The sequence below is a fragment of the Tupaia chinensis genome, unplaced genomic scaffold, assembly GCF_000334495.1.
Source record: "Tupaia chinensis unplaced genomic scaffold, TupChi_1.0 Scaffold000063_1, whole genome shotgun sequence".
NCBI classification, from domain to species: domain Eukaryota; kingdom Metazoa; phylum Chordata; class Mammalia; order Scandentia; family Tupaiidae; genus Tupaia; species Tupaia belangeri.
The window spans coordinates 7,466,300-7,478,793 of record NW_006159521.1 but is presented as its reverse complement, the minus strand read 5'-3'; the positions used below and the strand labels follow the sequence as shown (position 1 = coordinate 7,478,793).

The 12,494-nt window shown below is 43.3% G+C and overlaps 2 pseudogenes; one reads left to right on the top strand and one right to left on the bottom strand.

The window, feature by feature from the left end:
- Positions 1 to 12,028, top strand: part of LOC102493455 (prefoldin subunit 1 pseudogene) — a 24,677-nt pseudogene extending 12,649 nt beyond the window's left edge.
- LOC114004978 (uncharacterized) lies at positions 9,456 to 9,579 on the bottom strand (annotated as a pseudogene).
- Positions 12,029 to 12,494: the final 466 nt, after the last annotated feature.

The window sequence follows — 12,494 nt, the reverse complement described above, 5'->3', positions numbered from 1 at the left end:
GTGTGAGTTTCAAGCTCCTGAGTTCAGGACTTAAACTGTAGTTGACCATGCAAGAGTCCAGCGCTTTTTTTTCTTTCTTTGGAAGGATTTTGTTATAGGGCGCGTGTGCTCGTCAGAAAGACCAAGAGAAACAGAGACCAAAAGCAAGAAATCATCCCCCAGGGGAGATGGCCACACCACAATCCCTTCTCGGTTTTCCTCACAGGATCTTGGAAATGCATGCACATGCACCAGGCATGAGTTTAAGCCACTGGGTCTGGGACTCGAACCACGGTTGACTACATGGGAGTCCAGTGACATAGCCATTACACCAACTGCTGGTCCCATGGGAGTCTAGCGCTTTAACCACTATACTGCCTACTGGCTCCCACAGTTAAGCTTTTCTTTCTTTTCTTTTCTTTTTTAGAGATTTTTTGCTATAGGGCACATGTGTTCACTGGAGAGACAGAGATAGAAATTGAGAAATCACCTCCTGCTAGGGTGAATGGCCACACTACAATCCCTTCTCCTCCATTCTCCTCTCGGGATTTTAGGCACACGCACCTGGTATGAGTCTCAAGTCACCAGGTCCAGGACTCGAACTGTGGTGGACTATGTGGGAGTCCAACAATGTAACTGTTATGCCATCTGCTGGTCCCCACAGTTAAGCTTTTCTAAGGAGGTGACTACCTTTATTGTTTTTCCTTCCTCATCTCACATTTCTTTCTTAATTTGTGTACACATGGTTTATGCCCCTAATATTTCTTTTCTTATTTTTTTTAAGAATTCATTTTATTTATTCATTCATTCTTTTTTTTTTTTTTTTTTGAGAGGTTTTTGCCATAGGACGTGCGCGCTCGCCAGAAAGAGAGAAACAGAAAGACAGAAAGCGAGAAATCATCCCCCAGGAGGTATAGCCATGCTGCAATCCCTTCTTCTCCATCCTCTTCTTGGGATCTTGGGCATGGACGTGCATTCACCTGGCATGAGTTTAAGTCACCGGGTCAGGGAATTGAACCGCAGTTGGCTACATGGGAGTCCAGCGACATAGCCATTACACTAACTGCTGGTCCCTCATTCATTCATTTTTTAATTTGAGTAGAGAAGAGACACACACACACACACACACACACACACACACACACACACACACACACACTCTCTCTCACAAGCCACCAGGTCCAGGATTTGTACCATGGCCGGCCATGTGGGAGTGTCCAGCACCTTAACCACACCATCTGCTCGTCCCAATGTCCTTAATATTGTACTGAATCTGCTCATCCTAAATTCATCAGGGACCCATTGAATGCTCAATTTTTTAATAGTAAAGTATATGCTTTTTCTTTTCTAATTCTTTTTTTTTTTTAGAGGTTTTTGCCACAGAGAGAGAGAGAGACAGAGACAGTGAGAGAGAAAGTGAGAAATCACCCTCCAGAGGGGATGTCCATGCTGCAGTCCCTTCTCCTCCATCCTCCTCCTGGGTTCTTGGGCACACACATACACGGGCCCAGAGTTAGTTTTAAGCCACTGGGTCTAGGACTGGAACCACAGTCAGCTACATGGGAGTCCAACACCTTGACCAGTACGCCATCTGCTGGCCCCTGCATTCTTTTCTATTTAAAGTTATTACTTTATTTAATTTTATTTTTCGTTATTTTTATTTTTAATTTCACCAAAGAAACAGAGAGAGAGAAAAAGGGAAAGTGAGAAAGCAAGCCACCAGGTCTAGGACTCAAACTAGTCAGCCATGTGGGAGTCCAGTGCCCCAACTACCATGTCACCTGCCATCCCCTGCTTTTTCTTTTATTAAGTTTAGTCATCTATGCCAGGTCTTCAAAATGTTAACTGAAAATGCATATTATGAAAAAACTATTCATGGACTTAATTTTTTTTTTTAATTTTTAAATTTTTACTGGTGAAGTCTCCAGAGAGAGAAAGAGAGAAAGTAATCCTACAATGGGCCATGACCACACTGCAATCCTTTCTCTTTCATTTCTCCTTCCCGTCAAGATTTTGGACATGCACACACATGTGCCCAGTGTTTTAAGCCACCAGGGTTGAAACTCAAACCACTGTGGCCATGTGGAATGCAATTCAAATGCACAGCACCTAACCAAAAATGTGAAATTATTAGGCTAATTTCACATTTTTTTGCTTCCAAATAGACTTATAATTTTACTCCATTTTACCATGCAGTCCCCTTGTGTTTCTTCCGTCACAGTGAGAGAGAGAAAAAAGGGAGAGAGATCACACTCACAGTAGTAGACTCACACCACAATCAACCCCCAGTCCCAGCCAGCCCAGCACGCTGCATGTACAAGGACATCTTTGAATGAAAACCCGCAACTCTCCCACATTCAGCATTGCAGAGAGTTCTGTCACTGCTGTGCCACTGAGGCTGGCCTAGTATATATGCTTTTAAGTTTTTTAAAAATTGTGGTTTTGGAGGACCAGTGGATGATGTAATGGTTATGTCGGACTCCCACATAGTTGACCGTGGCTTGAGTCTCAGACCCAGCAGCTTAAATCTCACACCAGGCACATGTGCATGCATGCCCAGAATCCTGAGGGGAGAATGGAGAAGGGACTGTGGCATGGCCATCCCTTCTGGGGGGGTAATTTCTCGTTTTCTCTCTTGCTCTCTCTGGTGAGCACACATGCCCTATAGCAAAAATTTCTCAATTTTTTGTTGTTGTTGTTCTGATTCAGAGAGAGAAAGAGACAGCAAGACCGAGCAGGGACTTGATGTTTGATCCATTCAAGCCTTCAGTCACCTCCAGATTGTAGGCAAGCATGTGGCTGGAGCACTCAGGGATGTCTAGAGACTTGAACTGGGAACTTCCCATAAGAGATTGCATTCACGTCCCGGACCCGGTGGCTTAAAACTCACGCCAGGTGCGTGTGTGTGTGCCCAAGGTCCTGAGAGGAGAATGGAGGAGAAAGGATTGCGGCATGGCCATCCCCCCAGGGGGTGATTTCTCGCTTTCTGTCTCTCTGTCTCTCTGGCAAGCGCACGCGCCCTATAGCGAAAACCTCTCCAAAAACAAAGAGATTGCATCATAGGGCTTTGCGTTTTACTGATGCACAACTAACTGGTCTCTAATTTCTCACTGTATCCTGTGTCTCTGCCAACCACACCATGAGCATTTTTTTTTTTTTTTGCTAGAGGACATTTGCACCCACAGGAGACAGATGTTGAGAGGGTAAGAAAGAATCCCCATGGGGGATGGTCATGTTCACTCTCTTCCTCCCCACTTCTCCTTCCCTTCACACACTGTGCATGCTCACACATGTGCCCAGCATGTTTCTCTAGCTGCTAAGTCCAGTTCTTGAACCACACAGCCAGCTGTATGAGATCTAGCCTCCTTCACCACCACACTACCAGCTGGCCCTCCCCTAGTATGCGATGTTTATGCTCCCTATGAGAAACCCCTTTCCCTCAGTACCAGCCGATGGCATTGCCAAACTCCCTCGTGGCCAACTGTAGTTCGAGTCCTAGACCCAACCTGCAGTCCCAAAATCCTGAGAGAATGGAGGAGACGGGATTGCGGCATGGCCATCCCCATGGAGGATGATTTCTTGTTTTCTGTCTCTCTGTCTCTGTCTATCTAGCGAATGCAAAAATCTCTCTTAAAAAAAGAAGCTCCTGGGGTCAGCAGTTGGTGTAATGGCTATGTTGCTGGACTCCCATGTAGTTAACCACTGTTCAAGTCCTGGACTCAGTGGCTTAAACCCAAGCCGGGTGCATGTGAGTGTGTGCCCAAGATCCCAAGAGGAGAATGGAGGAGAAGGAATTGCAGTGTGGCCATCCCCCCTGGGGCGGGGGGCGGGGGTCATTTCTCGCTTACTTTCTCTTTCTGGTGAGCACTTGCGCCCTATAGCAAAAACCTCTCAAAAAAAAAGAAACTCCTGGGGCCAGCACGTGGCATGTTGGTTAAAGGGTCTGGATTCTGACATGGCCAACAACGGTTTGAATCCCAGACCTAGTGACTTGCTTTCTTGCTTTCCCTCTCTCTCTATCTTTGTCTCCCTCTGGTCAAATTAAAGAAATAATAATAACAAATGGAATTAAATAAATAACTATTTTTTTAAAAAAAGAAACTCCTTTCTCTCGATTATTAAAATATCAGTATCTTCCCATTTTCCTTCCAACTGTGTGAATATTCTGTTGGGTTGTAATAAAAGTCATGACATTTTTTTCTGTGTTTTCTGTGCATCATGACTTTTATGATAACCCAATGTATTTTTCAGAGACTTTTTTTTTTTGTCCATCACCCCAGAGTTCTAATTCCTGGGGTTGCAGGGTAGATACTGTGAGGTGTCTCAATAAGCACCCATTTCAATGCCCCCCTTCCTAGCTTTATTCTTTTAAGGGCTGGAGAGATAAAATACTCAATTCTTTATTTTTTTTTAAAGAGATTTTTGCTATACGGCGCATGTGCTCACTGGAGAGACAGACAGTAAGTGAGAAGTCACCCCTCTAGGGGGGATGGCCATGCCACAGTCTCTTCTCCATTCTCCTTTTGGGATTCTTGGCATGCGTGCACACATGGCTGGTGTGTTTCAAGCCACTGGGTCTGAGACTCGAACCACCATTGACTTTATGAGAGTCCAACAACGTAACTATTATACCATCTGCTTGTCCCAAAATACTCAATTTTTAATTATCCTGGAAGTTAGGGATGGCCCTGTGCCATGGTTTAGGACTGTGAGATATGGGCAGAAATCCCAGAAGAGTTTCCCTCCCCCATTGAGAAGACAGGTGCAGAGCAGATTTTGGGCCTTCATCCTCTCCCTTTTTCTTGCCTGTGACATGTATGTGAAGTTAGAAGGGAGCTGTGATCTTTTGATCATGGGAATAAAATCTCCATGACAAAGATGGTATTGGAGGGGCCAGCAGATGGCGTGAAAGTTACATTGCTTGGCTCTCATGTGGCCAACCACAGTTCAACTCCCAGACCCCATGGCTTGGAACTCACACCAGGTGTGCATGTGTGTGTGCCCAAGATCCTGAGAGGAGAATGGAGAAGGGATTGTGGAGGAGCCATCCCCCCCCCCAGGGGGGTGATTTCTCACTTTCCCCATCTCTGTCTCTCTGTCTCTAGTGGGTGCACATGAGACAAAAACGTGAGACAAAAAGTAAAAAAAAATTAAGAGATGGTATAAGAGGATGACTGTGGCTATTCGATGGCATTTGGAAGCCATATTAACAGTGTTAAGAAGTATTTCAGTCTTCTTATTGCATAAGATATTTAAACCACAAATTTTAAACTGCTTTTGGTCAAGTTAAAATCCCAACTGATAAAAGTTAGTGTTTTTGGACATTTTTTTCTACGCATTTTCAGTACCCACCACGTTGATTTTAACGATCATCCACATAGAATCGACTTACAAAATCTGTGTCTCTGTCCAGATCTCTCCTCTGAGTTTTGGACCAGTCTAACTAACTGCCTATGGAATGTTTCTGCTTGAATGTCCACATCAGTGAAATTCAGTATATGCAAGTTTTCTGGTGTCTTCTAGCTAAAGATAACAAAAGTGGTATATTTTCTTAAGTATAACAAACACTTTAAATGGAAGTTATTTCTAGAAAGAACACTAAATCAGTATTCTAGATCTGATTTTTATTTAATTATTTCAAATTTTCTCTAAACTTTCCCATGGTTGTAAAGTCACTCACCCTGGGCCGGCAGGTGGCATGATAGTTAAGGGCACTGGACTCCCATATGGCCAACCATGGTTCAAGTCTCAGACCTGGTCGCTTGCTTTCTTCTCACTTTCTCTCTCTCTCTCTCTCTCTCTCTATTCCTCTCTGGTCAAATGGAAATAAAATAAATAAAGATAAAGTAAAATAATTCTTTAAAAAAATAAATAAAGTCACTCACCCAACCATGGAGGTGGAGACCTGCCATCACAGGGAAGCAGAGAGTTCTGGGTTGGAGAATATATGGCTGTAGAATAGTGGCTGGCTGTCAGAGGTTCAGACCGGAACGTGCGACCTGAGAACTGCCTGCTCCCAGGATGACTCTACCTGACTTCCGGAAAGGCAGGCTTGCCTTTTCTTATTGCTGAGCAGGCAACCTGAAGTCAACACATCTCGCTGAGATTTTTATCAGCCCTGCCTTAATTTTTTTTCTCCCCAATCTGGTTCTGCTTCCACTCTATTGTTCTCTTAATGTGTAATGATACAGCCAGCCAGTGGTGTGATGGTTAAGCTGGATCCCACATGGCCAAATGCACAGTTTGAGTCCTGGACCCAGTGGCTTGAGAAACATGCCAGGCACATGTGCATGCATGCTCAAAATCTGAAAGGAAAGAGTAATGGAGAAGAAGGGATTACAGCGTGACCATTCCCCACGGAGTGATACTTTCTCGTTTTCCCTCAAAACAGGCAAACAAACAAACAAATAAATAAATAAATAAATAAGATAATGATACATTCTTAGATGTTTTCATTTAAAGCATAAAATGTGGGACCAACAGATGGCATAATGGTTATGTCGCTGGGCTCCCACATAGTCAACTGTGGTTCGAGTCTTGGACCCGGCGGCTTATAATTCATGCCGGGTATGTATGCATGCATGCCCAAGATCACAAAAGGAAAATAAATGGAGGAGAAGGGTTTGCAGTGTGTGGCCATCTCCCCAGGGGGTGATTTCTCATTTTCTGTCTCTCTGTCTCTCCAGTGAGCACACGTGCCCTATAGCAAAAATCTCCCCCCACAAAAAACAAAACATAAAAATGTTCAATTTTTGCTGTATGTTTGAATAAGCCAGACTGAGAGATCTGTCTAAGTTCAACAATTTGGTGACTGGGATCACATATGTGACTCACTGTTCACTACAAACCTTTCAGAACAATAGTGAACAAAGATATACAAGATCACTGATACGAGTCAGTGTAGTTCTTCAGAGCCTCCCTTTAATCTTCATGTGAAAATCCAAGTTCAGTGATCTGAGATGCCCATGGAAGTGAAGTCTGCCAGGTCAGGGGTGTCAGAACAACGGACTAACCGCTTTTATTGGGTTGTCAGAAAAGTCATGACATATTTTTGCACAGAAAAATGTGTCGTGACTTTTCCAACAACACGACGTATCATTTAAAGCTAGAGTGAGACAAAGTGAGGCCACAACAGCCAAGAGTTCACCATATTACTGTGTTGGGAAATCCCTACTGTGTCATGGTTTAATATCATGGTTTAATACTCTGTATTTTGGTTCTTATGGGTCCGACAGGTCTTCTCGAAGTTTCAGTTCATCAGGCCTAGTCATGGCCTTTCAAAGAGATAAAGCTTTTTCTTTGATTTTGGAATTCATATTTCTTGGATTTGAGTAATACTTAATTATTGAATAAATTACATAATTAGAGACACGTACAACTGGAAGAACAGGTTGGGAACGAATCCATCTGATTCATCGTCAGCACACAGCCCGACTTCTGGCAGCATAAGTATATGGTCATTCCAGAGGGTAGCCTACCCACTGGAAGGGTGCAGTGTGTTGCGGGTATCAGCCTATTTTAGAGGGAGTGTGAAATAGCTTAATACAGTAGGTTGGGCAAGAGGAGGCAGGTCATGACACTCCTACACTATGTATGCTTGCAAACAATATGGATTTGTTATGTTTGGATTGGGGTGGGTCTCTCCTTCTGTCCATAATTACTTTACATAGCTGCCATATCCTTAAGGGGAAACACCTCACTTGTTACCGTGGATTCCCATCAATAGCTTTAAGTGAATACCCATTGCAGAGATAATGCTACACGTTCACTGTCCTCTTCCTTGGTGCCCAGGCAGTTCAGTTGCAACCTCTCTAGCAATTTGGGTATGGGTAAAACTGACTTAACTGACTTCAAATTTTTCAGGCCTGGCCTTTAAACTCTGCTTGGTCAATCTTACAGTCTTATTTTACTAGTGCTACCTTGGTGGCCTCATGATCCAGATGATACAGCTGCAAGATGGTAGAGGCCCACCCAAACCACAAGACTGTCACAGGGTTGAGAAATAAATTTCTATGGTATTAAGTCATTGCAGTTTGGGGCTTTGTCAGTTGCAGATAATAGTCTTGATTACTGTGATTAATACAACTGCTCACATAATACCAGAGACTCATAAGATTGGTTGCCTATAGGGAGAACTGGGTGGTTGCAGGACAGCTGTGGGATGGAAGACTTTTCATGACACACCCATTTGTAACATGAACATGTGTACCCATATAAATACAAGTCAAGATACAGATTTTTTTTTTTTGAGTCAGCCAGGTGCTGTAGTGGTTAAGGTGGCTGGATCCTGTATGGCCTACTGTATGGTTCAAGTCCCAGACCTGTGGCTTGAAAAAAACATGTCGAGCTCATGTGTGTGTGCATGCCCAAAATTTCGAGAGGAAAATGGAAGAGAAGGGATTGTAGTATAGTCATCCCCCACGGAGGATGCTTTTTCACTTTCCCTCTCTTTCTCTCTCTGGCGAGCACATGTGCCCTATAGCAAATTAAATAAAACAAATACACACAAAAAAGATAGAGAACCCTTTTAACACTCAAGAAGACTTTCTTATGCTTCTTCCCAATAGTACCTACTGTCCCCAAGATAAATCAATATTCTGACTTTTATCAAGATCCATTAATTTTGCTTATTCTTAAAATTTTAAATAAATTTGGACCAGCAGATGGTGTAATGGCTACATCACTGGACTCCCATGTAGTCGACTGTGGTTTGAGTCCTAGACCCAGTGGCTTAAACTCATGCCGGGTACATGTGTATGTGTGCCCAAGATCCTGAGAGGAGAATGGAGGAGAAGGAACTGCGGCGTGGCCATCCCCCCTGGGGGGTGATTTCTCACTTTCTGTCTCTGTCTCTCTCTCTCTCTGTTTTTCTGGGTGCTTGTACTCTATAGCAAACACCTCTCCAAAAAACAAAAAATTTTTAAAAAAAGAATTTTTACTTTTTTGGGTTTCTTTTTATATATACATATAACATAACATCTGGGGACCAGCAGGTGGCATGGTGGTTAAGACGCTGGACACTCCCACATGACTGACTGAGGTTCGAGTCCTGGACCTGGTAGCTTGCTTTCTCTCATTCTCAATTATAAGAAAAAAATAACATCTGTAGAAGTCATCATATTATTCCATGTAGCAACAGTTTGCTCTTTTTTTTTTTTTTTGAGAGGTTTTTGCACGTGTACGCGCCAGAAAGACAGAAAGAGACAGAGACAGAAAGTGAGAAATCACCCCCCAGGGAGGATGGCCACGCCACAATCCCTTCTCCTCGTCTCCTCTCGGGATCCTGGGCACGCATGCACACATGCCCAGAGTTTAAGCCACTGGGTCCAGGACTCAAATCATGATTGACTACATGGGAGTACAGCGACGTAGCTATCATGCCAACTGCTGGCCCCAAGTTTGTTCTTTTTATAATTTTTAATTTATTTATTTTTGCTGCAGGCCATATGCACTTGAGAGAGAAAGAGGGAGAGAAATTATCCCCTAGGGGATAGCCATGACACAATCCCTTCTTCTCTCCTCTCCCTCTCAGGATTTTCTCCACGGAAATCTTTAGTAAAAGGCGAAAGATTTATACGATCTGAAGAGGAATCAGAGTATCCCCTCTCAGGATTTTGAGCACACATGTATAGGTGCCCAGCGTGTTTTTCAAGCTGCTGGGTCTGGGATTTGGACCACTCAGTCAACCCTGTGAATCCCAGCCATTCCAACCACCATGCCACTGCCTTGCCCAGCTTTAGTGCATTACACTAAATAATTTTCTCAAATGATTGAATTTAGTTATTTTAATAGTAATGTAGTAATAGCTCATTATTATTATTATTTTAAAAGAATTATTTATTTAATTTTATTTATAATTATTTTTAATTTGATGAAAGAGAGAAAGGAAGAAAGCAATCCACCAGGCCTGGGACTCAAACCATGGTTGACTATGTGGAAATCCAGTGCCTTACCCACTATCCCACCTGGTGATCCCTAAACTAGTACTTCTTTTTTTTAAGAGGTTTTTGCTATAGGGCGCGTGTGCTCGCCAGACAGACAGAGAGAGACAGAGAGACAGAAAGCGAGAAATCACCCCCCAGGGGGGATGGCCATGCCACAATCCCTTCTCCTCCATTCTCCTCTCAGGATCTTGGGCACGCACGCACACGCGCCCGGCGTGAGTTTTAAGCCACCGGGTCCGGGACGCGAACCATGGTCGACTACATGGGAGTTCAGCGACATAGCCATTATGCTAACTGCTGGTCCCCCTAAACTTGTACTTTAATTCCATTTTTTTCCCTTAAAAAAAGTTAGCTTATTTATTTATTTATTTTTCTTTTTTGCCAGCAAGTACGTGCATTCTCCAGAGAGAGACAAAGAGAGGGAGAGGGAGAAAACACCCCCATGGGGAATGGTTGTGTCCCAATCCCTTGTCCTCTATTTTTCCATCCTTTTGGAATTTGGGGTACACATGCATGTGTGCCCAGCATGTTTTTCAAGCCATTGGGTCTGAGTTGGAACTACAGGGTCAACTGTGTGGGATCTGGCTGCTTTAACCACCAGGCCACAAACTTGGCCTTTAATTTTGTTTTTTCACAAACTTTTTTATTTTCTTTCTTATAGTTTACTTATTTATTTCTTCCATGAGTGAGAGAGACAGAGAGCCATTGTATCAATGCTGTCATCCATTCCCAGCCTCAGCCAGCCCTGCATCATGGATACATGTGTGCTCAGCATATTAAGGGAAGTCCCAGTATATGAACCAGAACTTTCCCATGTGGTCAGCCTTGCAGAGTGTTACATTTTACTGCTGTGCCACTTCCCAGCCTTCCCATTTCTCCACAGACTTTTTTGTTTTAATACAACACAAATTCCTTTTTATTCATTTACTTTTCATTATTTTACATCCTTGAGGGGTATAGCGTCACAAGGATTCTGTGTCCAATGGCCTTAGCAGGAAGGTTGCTTCGGAATTTGGCTCGAACCATGCCACTGTTTCCATGGGCACAAGTAACCTTTCCTCAGATTACTCTGGTTTTATTTGGTTTGCCAACAGGAATCACTGTGTTGTTTTTTGCTTTGTACACATGAGTACACCTCTTGCCTAAATAGAATCGTTTCTTCTTGGGCATAACATCTTCAGTTTTAAGAAGAGCTGTGTGCTCTCTTTAGTTCCTGAGACCCCACTTACAGCCAGCAACAATGGCCTTGGACCACAGCCTTCCAGACATTGTTGCGTCTTAGAAGTCATATTCCCAGCAGGCCTCTGCAGGCACCAAGATGGTGGAAAGACACTCCACAGACTTTCTGAAATTACTTCATAGTGTATAGCTTTCCATTTAATTCCATCTTTTAAATTTTATTTTTGAGAGTGTACCAAGATGGCTGCCCCCATGGATCTGGAGTTGAAGGCAGCTTTCACAGAGCTTCAAGCCAAAGTTATTGACATTCAACAAAAGGTGAAGCTTCCAGACATACAGACTGAACAGCTAGACAGAATGAAGAAACACGCACCTCTTACAGATACAGAGATTATGACTTTGGTAGACGAGACTAATATGTATGAAGGTGTAGGAAGAATGTTTATTCTTCAATCAAAGGAGGTAACCCACAATCAGCTGCTAGAAAAACAGAAAATAGCAGAAGAAGAAAAAAATTAAAGAACTAGAACAGAAAACAATCCTACCTGGAATGGAGCGTTAAGGAAGCTGAAGACAATATCCAGGAGATGCTGATGACCCAAGGGCACAACAGGGAATCTCTGGGGGAAGCTTTCTTCCTGAGCCCTCCCATTCCTGGCAAGTATCTAAGGGCCTGCTGGTGAAACAGCGCCCCTTCATCCCAAAGGATGCTTTATGTGGATGGCCCAGCACCCTCACATTTACTTCGTCACCCTGAGCCCCTTCTAGGTCCCAGCCCTGAATGTTTTATCCTGGCTCTGCCTGCCACCCCTGCCTGGACACTTCTCTCTTCTGGGCTGAGTCCTGAACTCCTAGGAGAGGGCAAATGGGAGCCAGCACAAAGGCATGCTCTACCTAAGCTACTAGACACTCTGGTCCGACCAACAAAGGCCCCAGTCTCACTGAAAAAAAAAAATGTATTTTGAAACAGTTGATAGCTTTCAACATACACAGTCTTGTAGATATTTTGTTAGACTTAGCCACAGGTATTTCATGGGTTTGGTGCTATAATAAATTATGACATTTTATTAACTTTCTTTTTTTTAGAATTATTTTATCTAACTTCATTTATTATTATTATTTTTTAATTTGACCAGAGACAAAGAAAAAAGAGAAAGTGAGAAAGTAAGGCACCAGGTCTGGGACTTGAACCACAATTGGCCATGTGGGAGTCCAGCGCCTTTAACCACCATGCCACCCGCTAGCCCCTAACTTTATTTTTCAATTATTCATTGGTGGTATGCAAAATACAGTTGATTATCTTATTGACCTTGTGTCCTGATAGCTTGCTTGTTTGCTTTGTTTTCTCTTTCTCCCTCCCTCCCTCCCTTCCTCCCCTCCTCCCTCTCTCTT